Source organism: Rana temporaria, chromosome 9 (assembly GCF_905171775.1).
Source record: "Rana temporaria chromosome 9, aRanTem1.1, whole genome shotgun sequence".
NCBI classification, from domain to species: Eukaryota; Metazoa; Chordata; class Amphibia; order Anura; family Ranidae; genus Rana; species Rana temporaria.
The window spans coordinates 115,759,205-115,775,171 of NC_053497.1; the positions used below are offsets into that span (position 1 = coordinate 115,759,205).

General features: G+C 43.6%; 1 protein-coding gene across 2 annotated transcripts in view; it reads left to right on the forward strand.

The window, feature by feature from the left end:
* LOC120913886 (collagen alpha-1(I) chain-like) overlaps positions 1-15,967 on the forward strand; it is a 342,467-nt gene that overhangs the window by 50,468 nt on the left and 276,032 nt on the right. The gene's annotated exons all lie outside the window — the stretch shown is intronic.

Sequence of the window (15,967 nt, forward strand, 5' to 3'; positions counted from 1 at the left end):
TCCATGTCATTAGCGCTATGGGTCACTGCAGAATTCCCCTGCACTGCCTAGATTCCCAGTCCAGATCCAGATATGGCCCACGTGGATAGAAGTAATAACTATTACAACTGGCCAAAGCGCTCGTGTTTTCTGCTGCTTGGAGACTAATCATCAATAACCTCCGTCTATATAGACACTTCCACCATATGGCAAACCTCTCCACCAAGGTTGTGCTGTGTTTTACCACCACAGCACAAGAACAGAAGTTAAACATATTATAGACAAAGTGACGTGTGCATGGCAATGGGAACAGTATGCAGCATTCGCCCCATAACAAAAATAAATGGTATATGTAAAGCTATACAGTTGTCGCCAGAACAAGATGTGACAGGAAATATTCCAATGGGGACATCGTTTCAGTCATTAGTGGCTAAGATGGAATATTCGCTCTCTTTAAAGAGATTTCCACTCACTTCCTGTTGTGTCTTTGGGACAGAAAGTGTAAGGATAGCTCCCCAGATGGACACAGAAAGCACAAAAAAAAATAAAAAATTAGGCTAGGGTCTGTTTATAAATAAAGTTCCATAGCTATTTGTCAAACGAAACTACATGTACTCTCATTCTGTGTGAATTAACCATCATTTAGTCATTCGTTTTAGGGAAATACGATGCTCTGGACGTTGCACAAATCTTGCAAAAAATCAAATGTTCTTAAATCTAAAATGTAAAATCATATCATTGTATTTCAATTATTTCTATCCCACTTCAATTACTCTGAACATCCTTGAAGTCTGTAAACTTACTTTTTGAGGCACCCCACACATTTACTCCCTTGAATTATTTGATACATAATCACTATGCCCTGTGGGTAGGCAATTCTGTGACACACATTTCACAGAGTCTGCCTTACGATCTACAGAGGTGCTGAGAGGAGGAGTTTCAGGAGGCGGAGTCAGTATAGGAAGCGCTGCATACAAACAGCAAAGTACCATGGGATATGTAGCCCTAAGAAATTGAAAAGTAAACCGCAGAGGGGACTTATTTTACTGTCCCTAATCCATCTCATGATAAGGCGGAGCCTTTGGGGTCACTCAGTTTGGTGCACATGCTCAGTTTGGTGTGTATTGCTAGAGAGTTTTATTTTTCTTGGGAGAGTGCGTGTGACCAACACAGGGTCAATCAGCACTGTCCAGACAGAGGGTCAGGGGTCCTGCAGCCTCATAGGACAGTCAGAGTGGAATTAAAAACTCCTCCTACCAGCTTTAATCAGGCACTGATAGAAGTCACAAGACTGCTATATACTGCTGATGAGAAAAGGTAATTAGCAGTTTATAGTTACTAAAATAATTGCATTTCCATGTTATGTGTACTGTGGGAGACCAGATATAATGAATGCAGGCTCTGGGTTTATTAACACTTTAACTACTTGTGATACATTCACATAGCATTTTTTTCATAAATAGACTCCCTAGAGTTACTCTTTAACCACTTCAGCCCTGGACCATTTGACTGCCCAAAGACCACAGCACTTTTTGCAATTCGGCACTGCGTCGTTTTAACAGAAATTTTGGCGGTCGTGCGACGTGGCTCCCAAACAAAATTGACGTCCTTTTTTCCCCACAAATAGAGCTTTATTTTGGTGGTATTTGATCCCTATATTTTACTTTTTGCTATAATAAATATCGCCCTAAACTGAGGTAAAATTTTTTATATATATTTTTGGGGGATAAGTATTCTTCTACATATTTTTGTAAAAAAATCACAATAAGCGTCACACGGCGGAAAAAGTTAAACTGAGGTATATTTACGTAGATTTGCCTGTCCGTGCCATTCTGCCGATGTAAATTTACATTAAAATGTTTTAACTGGTTACATTTATTTACTGTATTTATGCAACTCCAACCTACTAAGTTGTAACACTTGACGGTAAATACCTTTAAATTATAGAAGAGGTCTGGGATGGCTATAGGAAAGAGTGAGAACATGAATGATTCCTTAGAGGAAGACAACGCTCAGGATTACCTGCTGGTGGGAAGCCATCTTTAAGTCCTTGACCTCCAAGGAGATGTCAAATTGTCTGTTTTTCAGAATGGAAACACTATCTCCATAAAATTTGTATCGGGAGAGAGATAAAGTACAAGAGCTGTTTATGAGGAGAGCGAAAGTTCCAAGAAGTGTCTGTTTTATTTCAGGCAGTCTTCCTCAAGACAGTAAAATGTACTTTCTATATTCATAGAGCACCAACATATCTGGGGTAAATAAGGACGTAGACCCAAAAGGGGAACTGTACATGCAGGCACAACTCAGCTTCTTGGGGGTATGCCTATCGTCCAACTGTCACATACTCAACATTGGAGTGAAGAAGTGAGAACACAGCCAAGGAAAAATCTAATCAAAGTGGAACATTAGTCAGAAAATTAAGTAAGCTAGAACACTTCAGACTGACTCCTTTTGCAGGTAAAGCTATGTATGTCTGATGACAACCTAAAGATTAACTGCTGCTCAGGGGCTCTGGGCTTTGGCAAAATGGCAGCCTCCAGCAAGAAGAAACAGGAGCAATGCTTGACGCAATTTACAACACACACTAATTCTGGTAGCATAATCATTATTGTGGAATGTTGATTTGTTATTTGCAAATTTCTGCTTTAGTGAGGGTGTGCAAACCCCATGCAGTTTAGTATCCTAATCTCAGGACCATATCACAAGGCATAAGTGCTGGTTCCATTCACACTAATGCATTTTTTCATGCTTTTTGCAGAAACGCATTTCATTTTTGTAACATGGGTTTCTGTGACCCAAGTTCACATCAATGCATTTTTGGAAAGTATCAGGGACTTTTTTCCTGCATGTAATAGACTTCAATGGACCCACGTTTTTACATAGATTTTGCTGTGATTTGCGTTTTTGTGTGTTTTTTTGGGGGGCTTTACATTCACTGTTTATAGCTGGTTGCTAAGGAGCGGGCAGGAAGCCGGCCACCGTGCCCTTAACAACCGATGAGTCATCAGCTGTCAGTGGGCTATCGGAAGGGAAGAACGAGCACCCCCCGGAACTATACCAGGCCGCTTGCCCTCAACATGGGGGGATGCAGTGCTTTGGGGCAGGTAGGGCTCTGCCTTCCCACCCCAAAGCACCTTGATGGGGACAAGGGCCTCTTCCTCACAACTCTGGCTGGTTGTGGGGGTCTGCGGGCAGGAGGTAAGACAGAGACACAACACAGAACTAACAGGCAGGGAGAAGGGGGTGGGGGAGAGAGAGGAGAGCAGAGCAGGGCTGTGGATAACAGATGGACGTACACTGACTATGGTGATCAGGGCTCAGTAGCCCTGATTATTGTGGTCAGCGCAGAGAGGGTAATACAGAAAATAACAGGATTTGCTATTTTATTTACAGTTTAGTTAGGGGAAAATGACACAGCACAAGCACTGTGCTGTTTTATCTGCTTTAAGGAACCAGGAAATATTTTTTTTTCCATTTTGGGTTAACAAACACTTTGAACCTGTAAGGCCTCCTTCACACAGGCGATTACCCGCATACTCCAGATTCCATTTGCAATATTTAGTGGATTCTTGCAGCAGGGATGACAGGCGTATGCCAACATTATAGCCTGTACAAAGTAATGACAGACTTAGAGGAGACGTCACTGTTCACATACATTCACAACACCAGGTTTCTGTGTCCAGGGTTGTTCAGTTGAGTTAACTTTTTTTCCGGTGGTATCCGATCCTGATAACCCAAGTTTTGAACCGCAGATTGGCGGTGACAGGCCTGCAGTCCCAGTGCCGGGTAGGCACTTTTAAAGTAAGAGGCCATTTGGCTTTCCGTTGTTTTTAGTTGTTTTTATTATTAAAACGTTATTACGCTATCGGCGTCTACCGGTTATCTTTTTTTGCATATCATCCTTATCTGGAACGCCTGGAAACGAGATTCAATAGTCCATATCCATGTGTGTGTAGGCACAATCCTGCACTAGCCCGTATGACCATCTTTTTAAGTAAAGTGGTCAACAGGCTCTGGTAAGAGCACTTTATATACAAAGCACCTTGGGTGGAAACAAGTGAAATTTGAAAAGTATGGTGGTGGCATTTTCTACTTTTCTCCACTAGGAAGATCACAGTAATTGTCAAGATTTGTTTGGCTTTCTATGCATGTTATTGGGACTCTATTTTTATTTTTATATTTTTTTGGTGTTTAACACAGTGAACCTCAGTGTTTTTTGCTTACACTGCAGAGGAATCTGCGTATTCATGCACATCTGTGTGGGACATTTCTGCTGTATATTGATTTATATTGTTTCATCAATCACTGTTCACATATGCTTTTGGAAACGTATTTTAATTAATTATTATTATTATTAATTATTATTAATTGTTGGAAACGTATTTTAATTAATTATTATTATTATTAATTATTATTAATTGTTGCACGTTGTTGTGTGGTATTCCACATTTCACAATCACTATTGTGTGGTTGAGCGCCCTCTACCTTCCATTTTCAACTTTTTTTCTGTGCAGCACCAGGGACATAACTTACCTGTAATGAGGTGTGCCCGTGTCCAGCTGGCTGCTTCATACACTGCCACAGAGTTTTCCCCAAATCGCTGATCTTCCGATGTTGCTAGGGTGAAAGTTGCGGGTGTGAAGGAGTTGCGCTGCTCACCCACCCCTTCCTCCACACTCCTCCATTCACAGAAAACATACAGTACTATTCTTACCCAGAATGCAAAGTTTTCTGTGATTGGAAGAGGTGGATCCTGTCATTCATCTGCCAGTCCTCCATTCACAGAATTCTTTGTGTTTGGGGAACAAACAGTAGGAGTTCTCTGAATGGAAGGGGCAGGTGAGCAGGGCAACTCTCATGCCTCGTACACACAACCGTTTTAATGTCATGGAAAAAAACAACGTTTTTCTCGCCGTGATTCTTGTCAAGCCTGCCTTGCATACACACGATCGAAAAAAAAAAAATGCTCAAGCAAAGCGTGGTGACGTAGAAAACACGTACGATGGCACAATAAAGGGGAAGTTCCATTCGTATGACGCTACCCTTTGGGCTGATTTTGTGTTACCGCGCGTTAGTAAAAGTTTGGTGAGAGACGATTCGCGCTTTTCAGTCTGTTACAGCGTGACGGATGTGCGATCTCCATTACAAACGCTAGTTTTACCAGAGCGAGTGCTCCCGTCTCATAACTTGCTTCTGAGCATGCGCTTTTTCCCATCGTTAAAGCCTACACACGACCGTTTTTAATAACCAATTTTAACGGTCGTGTGTATGCGGCATCACACTTTCAGGGGCCATTGGCAGTGAGGAGAAGATTTCTAAACTTTAGTAGCCAGCCGGACATGGGACACAGCTTATTACAGGTGAGATATGTCCCTGGTGCTGTACAGACAAAAATGAATAAATAAACTTCAGCTTTAAAGTGGCACAGAGCACACTGATTTTTGCTCTCTGTGTGTCTGGTTTTCATTGTGGAAAAATCTGGAATAAATTTCACCTGTAATGTAATACAGAAGACCGCTTTTGTGTGACAGATGGGTGCGGTAAATGGCATTACCACATCTTCCAGGATGCTCAAAGACAGTGAACTGTAATAAATCAGTATATTGGTATAAGGATTAAGAGGACCAACTCCACCTTCCACTTCTATGACCATCCACGTGACAAGACACTAGCACCTATCTATGATCCCACTTTTATGAGTTTATCATCCAGCTTTCACCAGTATTACATGCTTGTGTTTTGTATTCCCATAAAAAAAATCTATATATATATATATATATATATATATATATATATATATATATATATATATATATATATATATATATATATAAATAGAAGTAATAGAGGACAACAGTAAGTCATAATCACTGTGAAGACTCTATGGCCTAAATTCATTGTGGAAGTTGGAATAGTGACGAAGGCACCCTAAAATGTGCTTAAGGCAATCCTAATGTAGCTTTATTTTATTGTATGTAATTTTGTCGTGCCTTAACACATTGCAGACTAAAGCAAAAGGTATTTAAGATAATATCAGTTAGCAGTATGGCATTTTTTTGCCTTAAAAATGCCCAAATCTGACCTAACTTGTGCATAAGACTTGCTAAAATGTTCTTGTGGGTTTCCTCCGGGTGCTCCGGTTTCCTCCCACACTCCAAAGACGTGCTGTTAGGTTAATTGGATCCTGTCTAAATTGGCCCTAGCATGTAGATTGTGTGTCAGGGATCTTAGATTGTAAGATCCTTGAGGGCAGGGACTGCTGTGAATGTATAATACATATGAAAAGCACTGCGTAAATTGACAGCGCTATATAAGTACCCAAAATAAATAAAAAAAATAATTATAATCATATGTCATTTTTGTATGCCTTAAAGTAAACATGTTTTAAGGGAAATATGGAAGCTGTCATTGCCTAGTATTTTCAAAATGCTAGCTGCCTGACTGTCACGCTGACATTCAGCTTATAGTGGAACTAAGCATTCTCTATCAACATTGAGTATTTTTAATCCTTATGTATCTATCATTAGTAAATAGATAGGAAAGTTTATTATATTTACTGGTTTTAAAAAAAAAAATGTGAGTTGCTTCCTGGTTTCTGACCTAGGCCAAAATGACATCATACATCCCAGGAGTCTTCAGTAGGGGAGTATGGAGGCTAAGCACACCCTCCTGTGTTCTATCAGATCAGCGAATGAAAGTGTCGTTCCATCAGCTGCCCATGCATGCATTCCACGGGTTCGCTAATCTTACAGAACAGCGGCATTGGACATCTTGCTACACCCAGCTACGGCTTGAATTTCTGTGTAATCTTAGCACTTTAAGTGCATTCTGGGTCACTGATGTGGAACAAGAATACAGAAAGGAATGTATGTTTGTGTTCAGATTTGTAACTCTAATGCCGCGTACACACCATCATTTAAAGTGACGTTTTTAAAAACGTCGTTTTTTTTCATCACATAAAGTGATGGTGTGTACGCGGCATAAAATGTTAAACTAAACCCAGCCAAGCAACCAGAATATTCAGGTGCCCAGCAGTGGCCACTTCTGCATTATTCTTTTGACAGATACACCTTTAAATCACCTTGGCACACCTGGGCCTTAACCCGAAAATACAGATAACTTTCTTCTCTTCCTCCCCTTTCCCTCTAGCCTTTTAAGACATAGCAGATATATTTTTTTCTTCAGTAAGTGAGTTCTTTATTATGTTCTAATTTAGAAGGCTTCCGAGTCCCTGCTAACAGGGGGAAGCAGGCTGAATGAATCACTAAAAGAAGCAGGGTGAGTTGAGCTGCTAAATAACTGCTGGGAGGGGGAACTGAGCTGCTGAGAGAAGCTCTAAAATGTTATAAATCATTCCTCCCTCCACAAAGGCTGCAGCTGAAGTCTGTCAGGACTTGCTTTAAAGTGCATTTACTGCTCAAGAATGTTTAGAAGTTTAAATATCCATAGCATAGCTACAGGTCTCCTTTAAAGTGAAAGTGATTGTAAATCTTCTTTTCCCCCTAAAATAATAAACATGTTCTACTCATAGTATCTGCTCTGTACAATGGTATTGCCCTGATCCTCCTCTTGTGGGGTGCCCTGCCAGCACTCTTGGTTCCTTCTCCCTTCTGAGTGCCCCCATACCAAGCCGATTGCTTTGGGGCCACTTATGTAGGCTTGTTCCCGAGCCAGGCTATGTGCAGCTATAGAAAACACTCAGCGTGGCTCCAGAATTTGATTGACAGCCATTTCTGCCTCTGAAGGGAAAAAGAGCAGGGCTGCTGCTTTCGGGCACACACTGGATTGAGATAAGACTCGGGTAAGTATTGAAGGGATGGGGAAGCTGAACATGGAAGGTTTTTACCTTTTTCCTTTACAACCAGTTTAAAGCAGGGGTCTCCAAAGTTTTCAAACAAAGGGCCAGTTTACTGTCCTTCAGACTTTAGGGGGGCCGTATTGTGGCCAGTGGGGTTAGAAAATGTCCCCTGCTCAATATCAGTAAAAATAAACATGACTGCAGGGTTGACGATCAGCAGGAGAATGAATATTGCCCCATCCAGGGTTGCCAGCCTCCTGTAGCATTTTTTACTGACAAAATATGGACAATTTACTGGTGGAGCACATTTTTTACTGGCAACCTGAGAAATTACAGAACTTCTATTAAAAACTAACACAGAGAATATTTGAACAGTATAAACATGATATGTAAACACTGTGAATACCTATAACAGAGTAATTTGCTTAATTTACACTTAAAAAGTCAACACAGCATTAAATTATCACCCCCAGATTTTTACAAACTGTCAGTAAATTTGCTGGCGGTTGACAACCCTGGCCCCATCTTTGGTATTAGTTGGAGGAATAGTACATCATTCTTGGTATCAGTGGAACATACAGTGCCCCATGGTATATCTGCACACCTTATGTTGACCATTGCTTCCCATTCTCAGTTTTATGCAGTCTTTACAGCATTAACAGCCTATAAAAATGTCATCTTTTGAGTTTATATGTGTAGCACTACCCCCGAAGGAGCTGCTGGTTTAGATTTGGGCCTGCCATTACCTTACTGTTCCATACGCTCATTTCAGGGGACCTCCTTGAAGAGTTGTCCATAAGAATGTCTGCACCAAACACGAAGTCTCTTTCAAGGGTTTTATTAAACAAAGTTCTCAAACAGAGGGGTAGAGGGATAAGGAAAGACTCAGGTACTTTTGCTTTGCAAATCACAGGTACAACTTAGATTCAGAGGATTAACTCCGCTCCACACTGGATTTCAGCAACCACCAGATAGTTTCTGCCACAGACTTGATAAGTGTTGTCAGGCCGTCCCACGATCTTCTGCCACAAGATCGTGTAACCAACTGCGCACTTGGTATAGTTCCAACAAAAGTTACACAACTCACTGTGCCAAGGATCTTTCAGCTGGACCGGCAGCACAGTGAGGCAAATCCGCCAGGCTAAGTCCATCAATTGAATCCCACTGGTTCAGCTTCCTTTCCGTAGATAAGGTAGCAAAGGACCATCCTTGGATCAGTAGGCCCCAGAAACCCCTGGGCCTACTCTCAGTTGCTAGGCCTCGGGCCAGCCGGCCCCGAGGCTATGAAACAGCTCACACATCCCTGAGGCCAGGAGGGCCATCAGGCCGTGGTCGGAAACCGAGCCCCCCCCCCAAACGGCATCTGTCCCTTAAGTACCCCTCCCCAGAATGCACAGCGGGTTGAACACACCCCTGAGCCACTTTTGGGAGAGAGATACCCAATACATCCAGACTGTTGCCTTTCCAACCTTGACCTGCGGTGACAGCGACACCCACCATCAAGGGGAAACTTGTGCAACCCAGCTGAACTGAAACGGAACCAACAATTTAGAATAATTATTCTGAGCCAAACTACTGCTCAGACAACTATAATTTAACACATAGCGCCTACACAGTGGGAACATGGCGCTACACATGTATAGGATAGCTACTTTGTTTTCAATGCCTTCCGGGTGACACCCAAAACACAAGCTTCCACCACCTGATGCCTTACACTTGGGAGGTATGGGCAACAGGGCTGCTCCTGGCCAATGCATGAGCAGTAGGGACCGTTGCCTTTCAGCGCTCTGGCTTTGTGCCTGGCTTTGTGCCTGCACATACAGTGGAAGCTCCTGTCTTTCTGAGATCTAGTCCTAGGTGCAGCTAGCAGACGCGCAGTACTGTGTTTGAAAGATCTAAGCACCATACTGATTGTGCCCCAGCCAGGCACAGCACCAGATCTCATAAAAACAGTAGCCCCTCCAGCACTGGCTGGGCACAGTGCCAGCAGCACGTGTGTGCTCAGTGGCAAAAAAGGCGATAAAATGTGGTGATTTGTAAAAAAAAAAAAAAAAAAAAAAAGAAGAAGAATTGGTTGGTGCTTAATATATAGGTGCAGTTTTACTTTTAGAGCTTGTCCACACCATGTAGGTTGAGCTCTTTTCTGCACACCATCACCATGTATAATATGGAACAGGTTATCTATGTGTTCTGTTCACGCTATACATGTGGTGGTGTGCAGAGAAACGCAGCTCAACTTACATGGTGTGGACAAGTCCTTGGGGAATATTACTACTTTAAGTGACTAATTTGGTTGGAGGGGACGAGGTCAAGTGTGACCGAAGAGTAAATTTAGTGTGCATCTTCAGGTGCTTGTATTACAGGGTCTCCTGATCAATGGGGCTTTCACTATACGGAAGCTCTACTTATTTTTTTTACCCCTGTGCCTGGGTAGTTTATGGCAGTTTTCTTTAATTACATATGTGATATAACTTAACTTCATTTTTAAAATTTTTTGGATCTTGGATAGGTTTTAAGTTGAAACATTGCTTGGTAAAGTTCTTTAATCCCTCAGTCGTGATTGTCTCTAATCCACAGAATAACTTTTTTTTCCTCAAGGCAGCGGGTGTCCGCATTTTGCTGGCAAAGGTTCTTGGCTCAAATAATCATCATTAATAGATTTTTTTTTTCTTTTAAGTCTCTCTGTCTTCTACCATTCTCGGCATCTGGAATATCCATGAGACCTTCAATATTCTGGCTCATTGGGCTAATAAAATTATTTTCAAAGACAGTTTCGTGCTTTTCCAAGCTCCCACAACCAGATCAACCCTCGTCAGGTACATTATATCACCATTATGCGACAGGAGGAATTGTATTTGGCCCAAGGCACGGATTATTTCTAGGGTATAGTCCCTGAGTTCAAATGAATTTGATTAAATATCCAGCATTAGAAAAAAGTGATGACCAGCTCCCTGCAGAAGAAAGGTTTTCCACAGTCCGCTATTCAAGGAAACCTGTCACCAATACACCAAGATGGTGACATCATTCTCAGCGAGACTGTGTAGGTTCAGCTTCACTGCCCTAGTACTAGTATCCAAGTCACAAAAAAGCAGCTTCAACCTGAGACTTCTCACACTTGCTTTTTCCGTTCCAGTAAAACCAAACTAGGCAAAACCTTTTTTTCCCCCATTGTGGATAGCGTAAGGGAGGGTTGTACAAGTTTTTTTGCCATTTCTGTCCAATAGGGAAAATGTTCCTTTTAATTCCTGTCCCATATCCAAGAAACAAAAAATGTAAAAAATGAAGTTAAGTTATATCACATATGTAATTAAAGAAAACTGCCATATACTACCCAGGCATAGGGGTAAAAAAAAATAAGTAGAGTATCCGTATAGTGAAAGTCCCATTGATCAGGAGACCCTGTAATACAAGCACCTGAAGATGCACACTAAATTTACTCTTCGGTCACACTTGACCTTGTCCCCTCCAACCAAATTAGTCACTTAAAGTAGTACTATACCCCAAGGACTTGTCCACACCATGTAAGTTGAGCTGCGTTTCTCTGCATACCACCACATGTATAGCGTGAACAGAACACATAGATAACCTGTTCCATATTATACATGGTGATGGTGTGCAGAAAAGAGCTCAACCTACATGGTGTGGACAAGCTCTAAAAGTAAAACTGCACCTATATATTAAGCACCAACCAATTCTTCTTCTTTTTTTTGTTTTTTCACAAATCAATACATTTTATCGCCTTTTTTGCCACTGAGCACAGACGTGCTGCTGGCACTGTGCCCAGCCAGTGCATGTGCTGGAGGGGCAGGCCCGGACTGGCCATAGGGCATACCGGGCATATGCCCGGTGGGCCGTGGCATGTCACATCTCCCCCCCCCCCAGTGCACTCTCAGCTGCGGCAAACTCCGCAGTCGGATTCGCGGCAAACTCCGCGGTCGGATCCGCGGCTGGCCCCGTGGCCGATTCCGCGGCCGACAGCCGCATTTCTATCTGCCAGCCAGGGTCCCACTCCCTACTCTGAAGGCAGCGAGCTGGGCTGCTCCTTTTGCCGGTGCCGCTCACTACGACTGGCTCCACGGCCACCTCCGCGGCCGTCCAGCCAGCCTTCTGAATCTGTTTGCTCAGAAGGAGGAAATGAAGAGGACAGGTCATGTGACCGTGAATGGGGAGGAGCTGGAGGAGGTCTCCTGTGCCTGATGTCGTAAAAGGTGCTGGACTGCTGGAAAGGTAAGTGACACTATGCCAGCCTACCAGTGTTTTTTGTTTTTGTTTTTTTTCTTGCCTGCCAATGTGTTTTTATTTAATTTTATTGTATATTGGCTGCCAATGTATTTTTTTTTTGCATCTTGCCTGTCATTTTTTTTCTGTATCTTGGCTGCCAAAGTATTTTTTTGTATCTTGCCTGTCAATTTTCTTTTTTCTATATCTTGGCTACCAATGTTTTTTTTTTTTTATCATGCCTGTCAATATTAAACTATTCATAATAAAAGCATTCTGAGTCTTAGTGACCCCTTTCACACTGTGGCAGTGTGAGCGCTAACAGTATAGTGCTGCTAGTTTAAGCTAGTTAGGCTACTTTCACACTGAGGCGCCGGCGGTAAAACGCCGCTATTTTTAGCGGCACTTTACTGTCATTTTTGCTGCGCTTTTGGTCGCTTTTAACCCCCGCCAGCGGCCGAATAAAGGGTTAAAAGCACCCGCAAAGCGCCAGTCCTGAGGTGCTTTGCAGGCACTTTGGCAGCGCTGCCCATTGATTTCAATGGGCAGGGAGGCTCCTACAGTGCCTCAAAGATGCGGCTTGCAAGACTTTTTTTACTGTCCTGCCAACGCACCGCTCCAGTGTGAAAGCACTCGGGCTTTCACATTGGAGTGAAGGGAGCGGCTCTTTCAGGGCGCTTTGCAGGCGCAATTTGTAGCACTATAGCGCCTGCAAAATGCCTCAGTGTGAAAGTAGCCTTATAGCAGCCCTTTGGCGCCACTAGCAGGTACTTTTAACCCCCCAGAAGGGGTTAAAAGCGTCTGCTTTTTAACGCTGCTTTCAAAGTGCTTTTATGGTGCTTTGAAAGCGGTACCCATTAATTTTAATGGGCAGGGGTGGTAGAGGAGCAGTGTATACACCGCTCACGTACCTCCCCAAGGATGCTGCTTGCAGGACTTTTTTTCCCATCCTGCAAGTGCACCACTCCAGTGTGAAAACACAGAAGAGGCAGTTTACAGGCGCTATTTTTAGCGAAAAAACGCCTGTAAATTGCTTCAGTATGAAAGAGGTCTTACACAATGTGAGTGATGCTGAACAAAGTTTGAAGGACCCCTTTCACACCTAGACCACCCCGTGGTAGCGTTAAAGCACCGCTTGTTTTAGCGGCGCTTTACCGGCACTGCAGTGCCACTTTGCGGGCGGTATCGGGGCACTTTTAACCCCAAAGAAGGGGTTAAAAGCACCCAAAAAGCGGCGCTGCCGAATCGCTTTGCTGGCGCTTCGTAAGAGCTGCCCATTCATTTAAATGGGCAGGGCGTTTTTGGAGTAGTGTATCCAAACCATCCCAAAGATGATGGTAGCAGGACTTTTTTCCCATCCTGCAAGCGGATCGCCACAGTGTGAAAGCATACTGGGGAGGCTTGAGAGGCACCTTTCAGGCACTATTTTTAGCACCTCAGTGTGAAAGAAGTCAAAGTGATGGCATCAGTTAGACATTGTGTGAACAGTTCTTGTGCCCAAAAGGTGTCCTGAATTGAGCCCACGTTCACATTGGGCCGATTTGACATGTCAAATCGCATGCCAAATTGGAGGGTATTGCCGGCAATAGTACTGTCTGAATCAGTGCGACGCCGACTTTGCGTAGTTCCTGTACTACTTTTGCCGACTTCGGGGGCGATTTGAATAGACATCTGTGCATGAACCCGCACTGATGTCTGTCAAATTGCCCCCCCCCCCCCTTCAATGTCGGACTGCATTACCGCACGATTTTAAACCAGCAATGCAGTCCGACTTCTGGACACCTTTTGGGTATATATATATATATATACCCCCCCTTCCCAGGGCTGTCTTTAACGTAGGGCATTAGATCATATTAGATTGTATTAGATCCGCAGTCAGTTACAGTGACTGAAGCAGGCTAAATATAACTAAAATACATAGAGAAACCGGTTGCCATTATTGGTAATTTTTTGTTTTTTTAAATGGGCTGCTCAGCTTAGAATGCCTGGGCCTATTTTTTGTTCCAGTCCGGGCCTGTGGAGGGGCTACTGTTTTTATGAGATCTGGTGCTGTGCCTGGCTGGGGCACAATCAGTATGGTGCTTAGATCTTTCAAACACAGTACTGCGCATCTGCTAGCTGCACCCAGCACTAGATCTCAGAAAGACAGCAGCTTACACTGTATGTGCACTGGCCGGGCACAAAGCCAGAGCGCTGAAAGGCAACGGTCCCTACTGCTCATGCATTGGCCAGGAGCAGCCCTGTTACGCATGCGTCCCACGTGTAAGGCATCAGGTGGTGGAAGCTCGTGTTTTGGGTGTCACCCGGAAGGCATTGAAAACAAAGTAGCTATCCTATACATGTGTAGCGCCATGTTCCCACTGTGTAGGCACTATGTGTTACATTATAGTTGTCTGAGCAGTAGTTTGGCTCAGAATAATTATTCTAAATTGTTGGTTCTGTTTCAGTTCAGCTGGGTTGCACAAGTTTCCCCTTGACGGTGGGTGTCGCTGTCACCGCAGGTCAAGGTTGGAAAGGCAACAGTCTCGATGTATTGGGTATCTCTCTCCCAGAAGTGGCTCAGGGATGTGTTCAACCCGCTGTGCATTCTGGGGAGGGGTACTTAAGGGACAGATGCCGTTTGGGGGGGGGGTTCGGTTTCCGACCACGGCCTGATGGCCCTCCTGGCCTCAGGGATGTGTGAGCTGTTTCATAGCCTCGGGCCTAGCAACTGAGAGTAGGCCCAGGAGTTTCTGGGGCCTACTGATCCAGGGATGGTCCTTCGCTACCTTATCTACGGAAAGGAAGCTGAACCAGTGGGATTCAATTGATGGACGTACCCTGGCGGATTTGCCTCACTGTGCTGCCGGTCCAGCTGAAAGATCCTTGGCACAGTGAGTTGTGTAACTTTTGTTGGAACTATACCTAGTGTGCAGTTGGTTACACGATCTTGTGGCAGAAGATCGTGGGACGGCCTGACAACACTTATCAAGTCTGTGGCAGAAACTTTGACGAGCTTCGCGCCAACTGCTGGGCCAGTGAGAATAGGCCTATCTGGTGGTTGCTGAAATCCAGTGTGGAGCTGAGTTAATTCTCTGAATCTAAGTTGTACCCGTGATCCGCAAAGCAAAAGTACCTGAGTCTTTCCCTATCCCTCTACCCCTCTGTTTGAGAACTTTGTTTAATAAAACCCTTGAAAGAGACTTCGTGTTTGGTGCAGACATTCTTATGGACAACTCTTCAAGGAGGTCCCCTGAAATGAGCGTATGGTAACGGCAGGCCCAAATCTAAACCAGCAGCTCCTTCGGGGGTAGTGCTACACATATAAACTCAAAAGATTACATTTTTATAGGCTGTTAATGCTGTAAAGACTGCATAAAACTGAGAATGGGAAGCAATGGTCCACATACTGGGCCGGATTCAGATACCTCCGCGTATCTGTCCGGCCGGCGTAACATATCGGAGATACTTTACGCCGCTCTAACTTTGGGCGCGAGTTCTTTATTCAGAAAGAACTTGCGCCCTTAGTTACAGCGGCGTAAATCCGAATCCGGCTAAGGTGTGCAGATATACCATGGGGCACTGTATGTTCCACTGATACCAAGAATGATGTATTATTCCTCCAACTAATACCAAAGATGGGGCCAGGGTTGCCAACTGCCTGCAAATTTACTGACAGTTTGTAAAAATCTGGGGGTGATAATGTAATGCTGTGTTGACTTTTTAAGTGTAAATCAAGCAAATTACCTTTTTATAGGTATTCACAGTGTTTACATATCATGTTTATACTGTTCAAATATTCTCTGTGTTAGTTTTCAATAGGAGTTCTGTAATTTCTCAGGTTGCCAGTAAAAAATCTGCTCCACCAGTAAATTGTCCATGTTTTGTCAGTAAAAAATGCTACAGGAGGCTGGCAACCCTGGATGGGGCAATATTCATCCTCCTGCTGATCGTCAACCCTGCAGTCATGTTTATTCTTACTGATATTGAGCA